The sequence below is a fragment of the Bos javanicus genome, chromosome 20, assembly GCF_032452875.1.
Source record: "Bos javanicus breed banteng chromosome 20, ARS-OSU_banteng_1.0, whole genome shotgun sequence".
In the NCBI taxonomy this organism is placed as follows: domain Eukaryota; kingdom Metazoa; phylum Chordata; class Mammalia; order Artiodactyla; family Bovidae; genus Bos; species Bos javanicus.
In genome coordinates, this window is record NC_083887.1 from 52,419,280 (window position 1) to 52,430,445 (window position 11,166).

Consider the following 11,166-nt stretch of genomic DNA (forward strand, 5'->3'; position numbering starts at 1 on the left):
TGACCAACCTAGACAGCATATTTAAAAGCAGAGACATTACTTTGCCAACAAAGTCTATCTAGTCAAAACTATGTTTTTTTTTTTTTTTTCCCAGCAGTCATGTATGGGTGTGAGAGTTGAACTATAAAGAAAGCTGAATTCTGTAGAATTCTGATGAACTCTGATGTTGGAGAAGACTCTTGAGAGTCCCTTGGACTGCAAGGAGATCCAACCAGTCCATCCTAAAAGAAATCAGTCCTGAATATTCATTGGAAAGACTGATATTGAAGCTGAAACTCCATTACTTGGTCACCTGATGTGAAGAACTGACTCATTTGAAAAGACCCTAATTCTGGGAAAGGTTGAAGCAGGGAGGAGAAGGGGACAGAGGATGAGATGGTTGGATGGAATCACCCACTCAGTGGACATTAGACTGAGTAAACTCTGGGAGTTGGTGATGGACAGGGAGGCCTGGCTGCTGTATTCCATGGAGCTGCAAGGAGTTGGACATGACTGCGTGACTGCACTGAACTGAACCGATAAACTGTGAATCCTTTCAACATTCTAATAGACTGTTTAAAAAGTTCATTTATGTATACAGAATTCTGTTTATCTCTTATATGGGAAATGATTACCTCATTTTCATATTATAATATTTGCAGTATAAGTTCTAAGACATTATTCATTTCACCTTTGCATTCTTTATTGTATCCGGCATTTAGTTTTGCATATAGAATTACTCAATATAAAGTTATTCCTAGACTAGTAAACACATGAGAGGTAATAACCAGTGGTTGAAAAACAGAAAGAATCAAAAAGTTGATGCATTTATATATGCTTCATTCAGTAGTTGTCTCCATTATTGTAAGTGATCAAAATGCACCACATTATAAACTTAAAATTGTTCTTTTTAGAGCAGCAGTGAATGCCTGCTACTTTTTTCACTGTGGTTTCTTCAAATCTCTAATTCTGGATTTCTGATGTCAGTTCTTCTCAGTGTTGTTCAATGGCTTATCTCTATACTTTGCTTTTCAAATTTCAGGTTTCTCCATGTTCCTGCCTTCGATCCTTTTTATCTTGTTATTCTAAGTGTTCTTTCTTGATTCTCCAGAATAAGATAAATGATTATCTATATCTACATCTTTTGTTTAAATGACTCTCCAAGGTATCAAAAACCCAACTATTAAACTCTTACTGGACTCTGCACCTATACATCCACCACAAATACCAACATCATCATTTTCAAAACAAAAAATATACATTTCTGCCCCTTTTCTCACTTAACATCAAAATAGACTCATTGTCTTGATTCTTATCCAATATTCAAAATTCATAAAGCCCTGAATGTTTTATCACCTAAAAACTGCTCAAACTTTTCCCCTCATCTCTATTCTCATAGTTAGTGCCTTTATAAAATTTCCCCTTATCTTGTTGCCACTGAAATTTCTTTCTAAAACATTATTATTATTAGTGTTATTATTATTATTTTTTCTAAAACATCATTCATCAAAAGTACTTCATTGTATACAGATTGTTTTTATGCATGATGATATTTTCATGGTTTTGTTTAAGTTTTTATAAGATTATAGGGAATAAGTACAAAATCAGAAATAAAATGTACCTTGACCTCATGGTTTTCTTTCCTTCTGAGTAATTCTTAGCATAGAAGCAAAATTAGTGCTGACCAACACTTCCAACCTTTATATCCATCTTTTATGCTCATTTTAGCATGCTATTTTCTATTTCTAAAATCATGGGAACCTTAAACTAAGCTCATATATTCTCTCCATTTTTATTTTTCATTTATCTTTTTCTTCTTTCTTCTTCTGGTATCTTCTGACATATAACTTTTCATACTGTTAGGTTTTCCATTTCCATGATTCTTTATGTTATGCATACAATTTTATTGCAGAACTTAGATTAATAACTATAATTATATACATTTTATATACTTACAAGTATTAGAGCTTCCCTGGTAGCTCAGCTGGTAAAGAATCTTCCTGCAGTTCAGGAGACCCTGGTTTGATTTTTGGGCTAAAAGATCCGCTCAGAAGGGAATGGCTACCCACTCCAGTATTCTTGGTTTTCCCTGGTGATTCAGCTCATATAGAATTTGACGCCTAGGTTGGGAAGATCTCCTGAGAAGGGAATGGCTACCCACTCCAGTATTCTGGCCTGGAGAGTTCCACAGACTCAATAGTCCATGGGGTTTCAAAGAGTCAGACACAACTGAGTGACTTTCACTTTCATCTTTTCATTAAATCAGTCAACTGGTAGAAAAAATCCTATCTATCTTTATTGAAATCCTCATCTTCTAATCGGTTATTTAGAGCCATAAAGTGTTTATTATTAATTTTGAAATAAATAAATTCAGCAGAATTTTTGACAGTATTTTGACTGTACTTTGACAGTATTGTCTCTCAGGAAAGCTGTTGGCCTCTACATTCCCATTTTCTTCATGGCCTTTACAAATTAAGTATCTCTCTCTTGCTTTCTCAAGGTGTCTCTTTCAACCAGCCCTCTACATTTTGTACAGATATGTACTCTACAACCAACTACTGAGACAACTCAAACTACGCAAGATATTATGGTGTTTTCTTCCTCCCTCCCTGCTTCTTATCCACTTTTTCCAAATTCTTGCCAAATTTCTCCTAAAAGAAACCAAAGTTTTGCTTTCTAATAATCCTTTCAGTCTCTCAGACATCTAAGCTGCTGAGCATAGCTCAGCAAATCCATGCAATCTTACAGATTGGTGCCAGTGGAAATGCATGACTTGTTGGCTCTGCTGGGTCCTCAGAGCAGCTCAGCTATGCCTCTTCTACTTAATAAGGTCCCTGTTTTCCTTTGGCTCAGCAGTTATCTCTTTCATTCACACCTTGCTATTAACCCTCCTCCTAATGCCTCCCAACAGTCTTCTTATTCTCAGTACATGAGTCCAGTGGTTATTCCACTTGAAAACTTCAGCTTTCTATCCTTAATATGCCTCCCTTTGATCCTCTTGTTTGAATTTCATTTATTTTTGTCTCCTTCATCTATACCAATTATATGACCCAGATATCAGTATCCTGATAATAATTTTCTACTTTTTTTGGCTGCACAGCACAGCTTACAAGATCTTAGTTCCCTGACCAGGGATTGAATCCAGGCCTTTAACAGTAAAAGCTCAGAGTCCTAACCACTGGACAGTCAGGGAATTCTCTATTTTAGTTTATAATATAGCTGCTTTCTAAAAATTCAACACTCTTTAGGATATGGTCTTCGAGATTCAGCAGACACTAATTGCATTTCATTGGGCATGCTACTTAACCTGTTCAACCATTACTTTCTTTAGATATGAAATAAGATAATATCTTCAATACTTTGGCCACCTGATGCAAAGAGCCAAGTCATTGGAAAAAAACCCTGATGCTGGGAAAGATTGAAGACAAAAGAAGAAGAGGGCAGCAGAGGATGAGATGTTTGGATAGCATTACTGACTCAGTGGACATGAACTTGGGCAAACTCCAGGAGATAGTGAGGGACAGGGAGATCTGGCATGTTGCAGTGCATGGAGTCACAAAGACTTGGACATAACTTAGTGACTGAACAGAAACAACCATTCCACAGAGTTTTGGATGAGATAATATTTGCAGAATTATTAGCTCAGAATTTGTTATGAATTGAGTACCAATATATGTCAGGTACAATTCTAAAATATGTGAAGGAAAGAGTATTGGAAAAATTCAATTATTTTCATTGGAGTTTATATTGTTGTAGGAAATTGCACATAGCAATGTTTCTCAGTATTACTTCATTCTGCCCATTTCCACCATGAGCAAACCACCATGAGAGTACTAAGTACTCTCCTTAGTACTCCTGAAGGAGACCCTGGCAATGGTCCCTAGTGATTCCTCACTCTCACCAAGGTCTCATTCCAGTGCATCCTGCAACCTCCTGTAAGACTGAGGTTCTGCAACCTAACAGGTCTGTGAGTCCTTCCCAGATTAGGTTCCCTCACCTCTGTTCTTTGCCTGCCTTTTATCTGTAGAAAAATCTTAGTCACATAATAAATTTAATCAGATAACTAAGAAACTGCAGAAAGAAAGGAAAATAATCAAGCAAAACAAAGAAATACATTAGTCATTAAACAAAGTCAAGGACATTTAGTTCTTCCTCAAGAGCTATAGGCAATATTCTGAGTCAAGTCCTCTGAGCTGTTTTGCAGTTATTGAAAGCCACACCAGGTGGAAAAAGTTAACTGTATGCTGCCCACACTGACCAACTGAGACACACACACACACACACACACACACACACACACGCTGCCCACAAGCACAGAGACCATGAACCACTTGGAGCCACAATGTTGATGATGCTGATTCTCAGTTACCTCACCACCAATCAATCAGAAGAATGTTCATGAGCTCATCCCACCCTGCTCCTGAAACACTATGAGACATTTCACTGCTCCCTCTGGGGTGGGACACAGTTTTGAGGGCATTATCCCACTGTGGCTCCCTCTGCCTGTCAAAGTAGGAAAGCTATTTCTTTCTACTTAACCCAAAACTCTGAGATTTAACCCAGCACAGGCATACAGAGGTCAATTTGGCAATAGTTCCCAAAAGCACATTTGAAATGTTATTGGCTTTCTGTTAAAAAAAAAAAGAAAAAAAAAGAAAAAGAAAGAAATTGAAAGGCTCCCAATTATCCAGTTGCTTATTCTCAGCTAGCATTCAAGATCCTCTGGCCAGCTTCCCACTTGGCTCTACCCCTCCCCCATCTCCTGCTTCCTTTGACCCCAAAGTTTTGCTTCTCTCTCTTCCCTCTGTTGCTCCTTTCCCTCTGCCAGTAAGATCTTTTTTTTTTTTTTCTCTTTAATAAGGTCATTGCAAATGGCATGGTTTTTACAGACTCTTTCTGTTTTCCTAGAGGAGGAATGATCTTGCTTTTGAGTACCTTGCCCTTTGAACTAATGCTAAAGAAGGCAAGAACTGAATGCTCTCCCTTTGTATGTTGCTTTCCTGAGGATTCCTTATCTACTCACCAGGATGTACACTCCTAAAAGATTGACTTGTCCTACTACAGTGCTCTGAAAACACCAAGCATACAAAGAAGCCTGTTCTGTCCTTTACTTAATTACTTTTGTATTACTGAGAGTACAAGGCCTGATACAAAGAGTTGCTCAATAAATATTTGCTGAACTGAGTTGATTATATAGAGGAAGTTTGCCTCTAATAAGTGTTACAACACTTTATAATTTGAACTTTGAGTGTGACTCCATGTCCATTACCTTTCTTATGGTCTTTTTGGTCTTCATTTACAAGATACCTTAGCACATATTCCAAACTTTTATTCATGTTACATAATGTTGAAAGTTGTAGCTACAAGGGCTATGGCCTGGAATTTAATTCCAGCTGAGAATTGTGGTGTAGTTAAGTATTCCTATACAATTTAGTTTAATGAGAGCCATAATGTATTATTACCAAGAAAAAGTAACTAGAAGGTTGGTTGACCAAGCAGTGTGAAACTGAAATAAGCAACCGCTTCCTAATTAGAAATGAAAAGAGTCTGCATTTCTAGGGTTTGGCTAAGTGTTGGAGGAGGTCATCAAGAGGATGTGACTGCAGCCTGAACCAGAGAGCTGGACCCCAGAAAAACAGAGGTTCATCACTCCTCCCCGTCCTGGGAACGTACATTCTGCCTGCCATTCCCACAGTGGAAGCCACATTCATGGACACAACCTTGAGAGAGAAATGCATTGCCGAGACCAGGTGGATGGTGTACATGAACCTAGTTCAGGCCTCCGTATAAATTCTTAATTGTCTGGCAGGCAGATGCAGAGATCCACGCATCCTGGGGCCACCAACGCAAGCCTGGCAGGTGAGTCTCGTATTTATTAAACCTGCCCCCCACCCAGCCCAAGTGGCTGCCTCTTTCCTAGGTCTCTCCTTGTCTTCTGTGTTCTGGGGCCAGTTTACAAACCAAGACCAAATTGACCACAAATGTTCTTTTATTTTTATGGTTTTATTCCCCTTAGAAGTATCTGGGGAATAAAAAGCCAGTCTGGTCTTCAGTGGCTCACTTTGTGCTTCTTTATTACGGTCAGTTACAGGAGATGAGCAGTCAATGTGTCACTTTAAGAAGAAAATCTTCTTAACCTTGAAGGGATGAATCAGGTGTGAAATGTTCTGTTTGATACATTCGGAGGGATGCTTTCCTAGATTTATGCTATAAAATTGAAAAACATTTTACACACTGAGGTCTGACTCAGGCTCTAGTTCAATAAAATCTACGAACACTGCTTCTCTTTCCTTTTGATAAAAACACTACACTTCGCTATTTTCCTAGAATTAAATGAATAACTTTTAACATCCATCAGTATAATGGGGTATTCTTTAATTGATCCAAGCCATATAGGTTCTGAAGGCACTGTTGTTTTCAGGGGGAAAAAAAAACAAAAACTGTCCTTGTGTGTAATTTTGTTCTTGTATTTTTCTCATATATTTGAATGAGAAAGCTTTTTTTTAATCACATATGCAACTGTTGTAATTCCTAAATGATGATGAATAGCAGGTGTGTAATTATAAATTAGTATCAGATGAAAAAGAAGAGGTACATTTTTTTACATGCAGAAATCTGCAATCATAGGAAGCTTGCTCTGAGCCTCTGCTCTCTCTAGCCCTATCTCTAACGGGAGATGAAATAATGAAAAAATATTTGGCTAAACTGCTGGCAAAACTCTTCCTGTTTGTACCACACTTGGAAACAGACTCTTGGGACTAGCAGTGGAATCCTTCCTATTGATTGGCTGGTTAAATAGAGGACTATTAGCTTCAGACAGGCTAGATTGATTATACAGCAGCAGCGAGAGCGGAGACTCGGAGCTAAGTGAGCCTCAGGGTGAAAAGGAGAGCGGGGGACGCAGAGTGCGGGGTGGGAGGGAGGCAGGCGCCTTCCAGCGCATCCCTGTGTGACTGCTGTGCCCAGCGCCTTGCTCCGCAGCTCCCTCAGTCAACAACTTACTGAGGCATCTTTTCTTTCACAAGAGGATGTCAGCTCCGAGCCCCTGAAAGAAATAACAGACTTCACCTTGGAATAGTTCATCCACTCCTGCTTCATTAACGAGGATTTTGAAAAGAAAACCCCAATCAAGTTCCCTTTCCAGCCCCACGTTGTTCCCGAGTTGAATAGAAACCGTGTCCGGCTCCTGGTAAGAAAATTAAATTTTTCTCTCTGGATTTCTTCTTGAGACATCCACAGTAAAATACATCAGAGCTTTGCGTGCTTTAAAAATTGAGTTTCGGTGATATATTAAACTTAATACAGTATACAGGCATGTGGATTTAGGAATGTGTTAATGCATATTTATATGAGTATATTTGCTATTTTATCTCCAGGGATATGTAAGTTTCTTTTTCTGTTTTATAAAACCACTGGATTATAAGTTTATGAGTAGATCATCTGTGTGAAGAAGAGAAATAAGCAAAGTTCACACTAAAAAAGAGCATTTTTGGTGACAGCCCTGAAATATGTGCACATATATGGCTCTTAGCTGTTAAGCAACTTTGAGAAATAATAGCCAAGCAGGAAAGGACCACTGCTGCATTAAATGTCTACTATTATATTTCATGCATAGAAGCTACTGTGTGCTTTTCAGTGATTGTCAGTGGTGAATTTTCCCCCCTAAATCTGTCTTTTGATTGCAGTCTTAATTCAACATAAATATGATGCATCTTAAATGATTTGGCATTAGACTGCCATCTTATTATAGCTAAGTTATTGACAGCTAGAATTTGGTCTTAAGAAAGTACTGAGCTCAGGCAGGGAAATATGAGTGTGGAGATGTTCAGCTAGTACTAGAGCTACAGTTCTCTCAGTTAATTTCGGTGTCAGAGAAGGTAAGCGCTGGTAAAGTGTCTGTGAATATATGGGAACTTTGCACATATTAAATTATCTTCTGGTAACAGGGATTTTTTTCATGTTTCTGCTGAAAGTGATGGGATGGAATAGGAATGGTGGGTTGGGGCAATGCAGTACTGATATGGTTGGTTAACCTCAGGTTTATAGGTCACAAATGTCAACTGTTAATGAGACAGCATTGTGACATCAGACATAAAGGATTTATTTCATCCTTGCTAGGACTAAAATGGTTTGTGAGATTTTTTGATGGCAATTTATTTGGTCTGGGATCAATGAAGTGAGGTATTGTATTCTAAGAGCTGTTTGGATTGTCAGTTTCAAGTACAGTTTCCTCAGTCACTCCTCTAATCAACCAAGCTTCCATCTGTGATAAGTCCACAAAACTTTTAAATATGTTATACAGTGTTTCACATGAGAAGGTGATGGCCAAAAACCTGTTAGACAATGTAGCTGAACTTCTTCATGTTACATTCTCTGAAAGGCAGTATTTGTGTATATTTCACCCTCACTTGTGTTTAAACATAACTACATACTTGAAAAGCATAACTTTTTATGATATCTATTTTGTTTTCCAAATGTGAATAATATTTTCATATTTTTTAAGTAAATATTACATCTACCTAGATATTTCTATTTATAATAGCCATATCAGAAGGGAATGATTGTATCATTAATGTAGACTTTTTAAACTGCATTTTGACTAAAGGAATAGAAATATGTATTGGAGAATACTAAATTTTTAAACTTTGAATTGAGTCATTAAAAAAAAAAACATCTTTTGGGGTATCATATTTGAGAAACTATGTGTATATTAGCACTATTGTATCAAATCCACATATAGCATTTATGTTAAATCAGTTACAATTTTGTTTAATTATGCTAACTTTTTGTTCAAATACAAAGTAGTGTTTTAATCCTTTTATTTTATTATTTTTACAAATAATATAACACATTTCAACAAAGGATATACTTAAGATTTAGTGAATTACTCTTATAGTTTCTATATTTAATACACAAAATTATTTAAAATTTCATTACTTTGTTGCAACAGTATTAGTGTCAGGTACTTATGCAGTATATTTTCCTTATAGCACTTATTTATGGGTTCTATTGGGGAAAACACAGTAAGAAATTCTCAATTGTGTTGTATGATTATATGAGAAAATTTAATTAATTCTTTAGTATGGACAGCTGTAAATCTTCATCCTTAATTTTTCACATATTAGGCTTATATCTCCTTTAACAGATTTTTAAAATACTTCTTTAAATTGATATTTAGGCATCCTTCTTAGCTTACGGTATTACTTTGATTCTCTTTTGTTTTGTTATTTTACAATTTCAGTGCTTAACCCTGTGAGGGATTTGCTTCCCCATCTTCTTAAAAGGAAATTGTATCATAATTGGGGGAAAAAAAGTGTTATTTTAAAAAATAATATTTCACACTTCCCAACTATGTAATTAATATGGCTCCTGCATGTCAGATCAGTGCCTCTCAGCAGGCATGAAGACATGTATCCTAGCAGTCATGTATATAAACCAGTCTAGATCTGAAATTCAGCAGTTTAGTCAATTCAGCTCAGGAATTTTCACTTTTCTATACCATCTTTGGAGGGCTCCATCTGACATTTTATTCAACTTTCCATTCATTTCCATAGTATCAGATGTCTTTCAGGCTTAGTGAATCAATAAGAACTGAGCAAGCACCACCTATTCTGATTTTTATAGGTATCTGCACCATTAGGGGGCTCTTTCTTCCTGTGTTATACACAGTGGTTTCACTGTGAGAGGTTCTACTGCTTTCTTAAAGTATTTACCTGTTTTAAAAATGTTGAGTGCTGCTTGAAGTAGGTTTCTCCTATTCCCCACAAAAAGAAAAGTTTTCAGATCAACAAAAATTCTTCGTTTTCACAAGAAAGTGAATGTATCTTACGCTTTTTATGTTTTCTCTTTCAAATATTCTTATATACAAAAGGTTTAATTTTTGAAAATAACAGAGGCTTCAAATATTAAAATGACTGATTTTAAGAAAATACAAAGGTTATATATTATGCAACTAGCATCATAAATGTTCATATAAGGAAAAAAACTAAACGGAGGACACTTCTTTTACAATTGTCTGCAAATAACTGTGAACCACGTAGACAGAATGAGTGACTCTGGGCTCACATGCAATTTGCTTCCAGAAGAGAACAGCAGGGAGCTAAGAGAATATTACTTATTTTCTACAAAAACAGACATGGAAGAGTTGAAAATAATAGAATTGTGTCACTATCTATATACATTCAGGAGCTATATTTTTAAATTTGTGTGTGTGCTCAGTCACTCAGTAATATCTAACTCTTTGCAGCCCCATGGACTGTAGCCTTCCAGGCTCCACTGCTCATGGAATTTTCAAGACAAAAATACTGGAGTGGAGTGCCATTTCCTAGTCCCAGGGGTCTTTCTGACCCAGAGATTGAACCTGCATCCCTTGTGTCTCCTGCATTGGCAGGTGGATTATTTTCCACTAGCGCCTCCTCTTCAAATTCTTCATCATTCTGTATGAAGCTTTCATACATGTACACAGAGGGTGATGCAAGGGCTTATTGTCAGGATAAAGGTATTTCCTGCATCACTTATGGAAGCCATGGTTTAGTCACTAAGTCACGTTTGACTATTTGCGACCCCATGGACTATATAGCCCACCAATCTCCTCTGTCCATGGAATTCTCCATGCAAGAATACTGGAGTGGGTTTCCATTTCCTTCTCTGGGGGATCTTCCCCAGCCAGGGATTGAACCTGGGTCTTCTGTATTGCAGACAGATTCCTTACCAACTGAGTCACCAGGGAAGCCCTGTGGAAGCCATACACATTGAATTACACTGCAGCCTTTCTTAATAAATGGAAACACAGTCCTCACATTTCCAGAGCGGCTAAAGATGTATCCTGGCTGCTGTTTTATTTGGGAATCAGTCGACACTTAATGATGTCTCTGTGCAAAAACAATCTATTTGGTAGGTCTAGACATTTCATCACATGATGACAACTCCAGGAAATAATAAAAGGTGAAATCTACTTTCTGAGATTTTATGTCAGAAAGTGCAAGGAGGGAAGGGATTCTTGACAATGAATTATGGAATCCCAATCCTTTATTAAAGGTTCATTGACTTATCAGGGTAGAAGAGTAGTTGCTTGAATAAAATGGGAAGATAGGCATGGTACAGTCATTTCATTTACTGGTATTTTGAAAGTAAATGTGTAAGGATTTTATCCTTTGTCAGAAAATTTGCATACCTTGAAAGAAGTGA

General features: G+C 37.1%; 1 non-coding gene across 1 annotated transcript; it reads right to left on the reverse strand.

The window, feature by feature from the left end:
• Positions 1-10,636: 10,636 nt before the first annotated feature.
• TRNAC-GCA (transfer RNA cysteine (anticodon GCA)) lies at positions 10,637-10,708 on the reverse strand. The gene has a single exon. It is a non-coding gene; the product is annotated as a tRNA-Cys (tRNA).
• Positions 10,709-11,166: the final 458 nt, after the last annotated feature.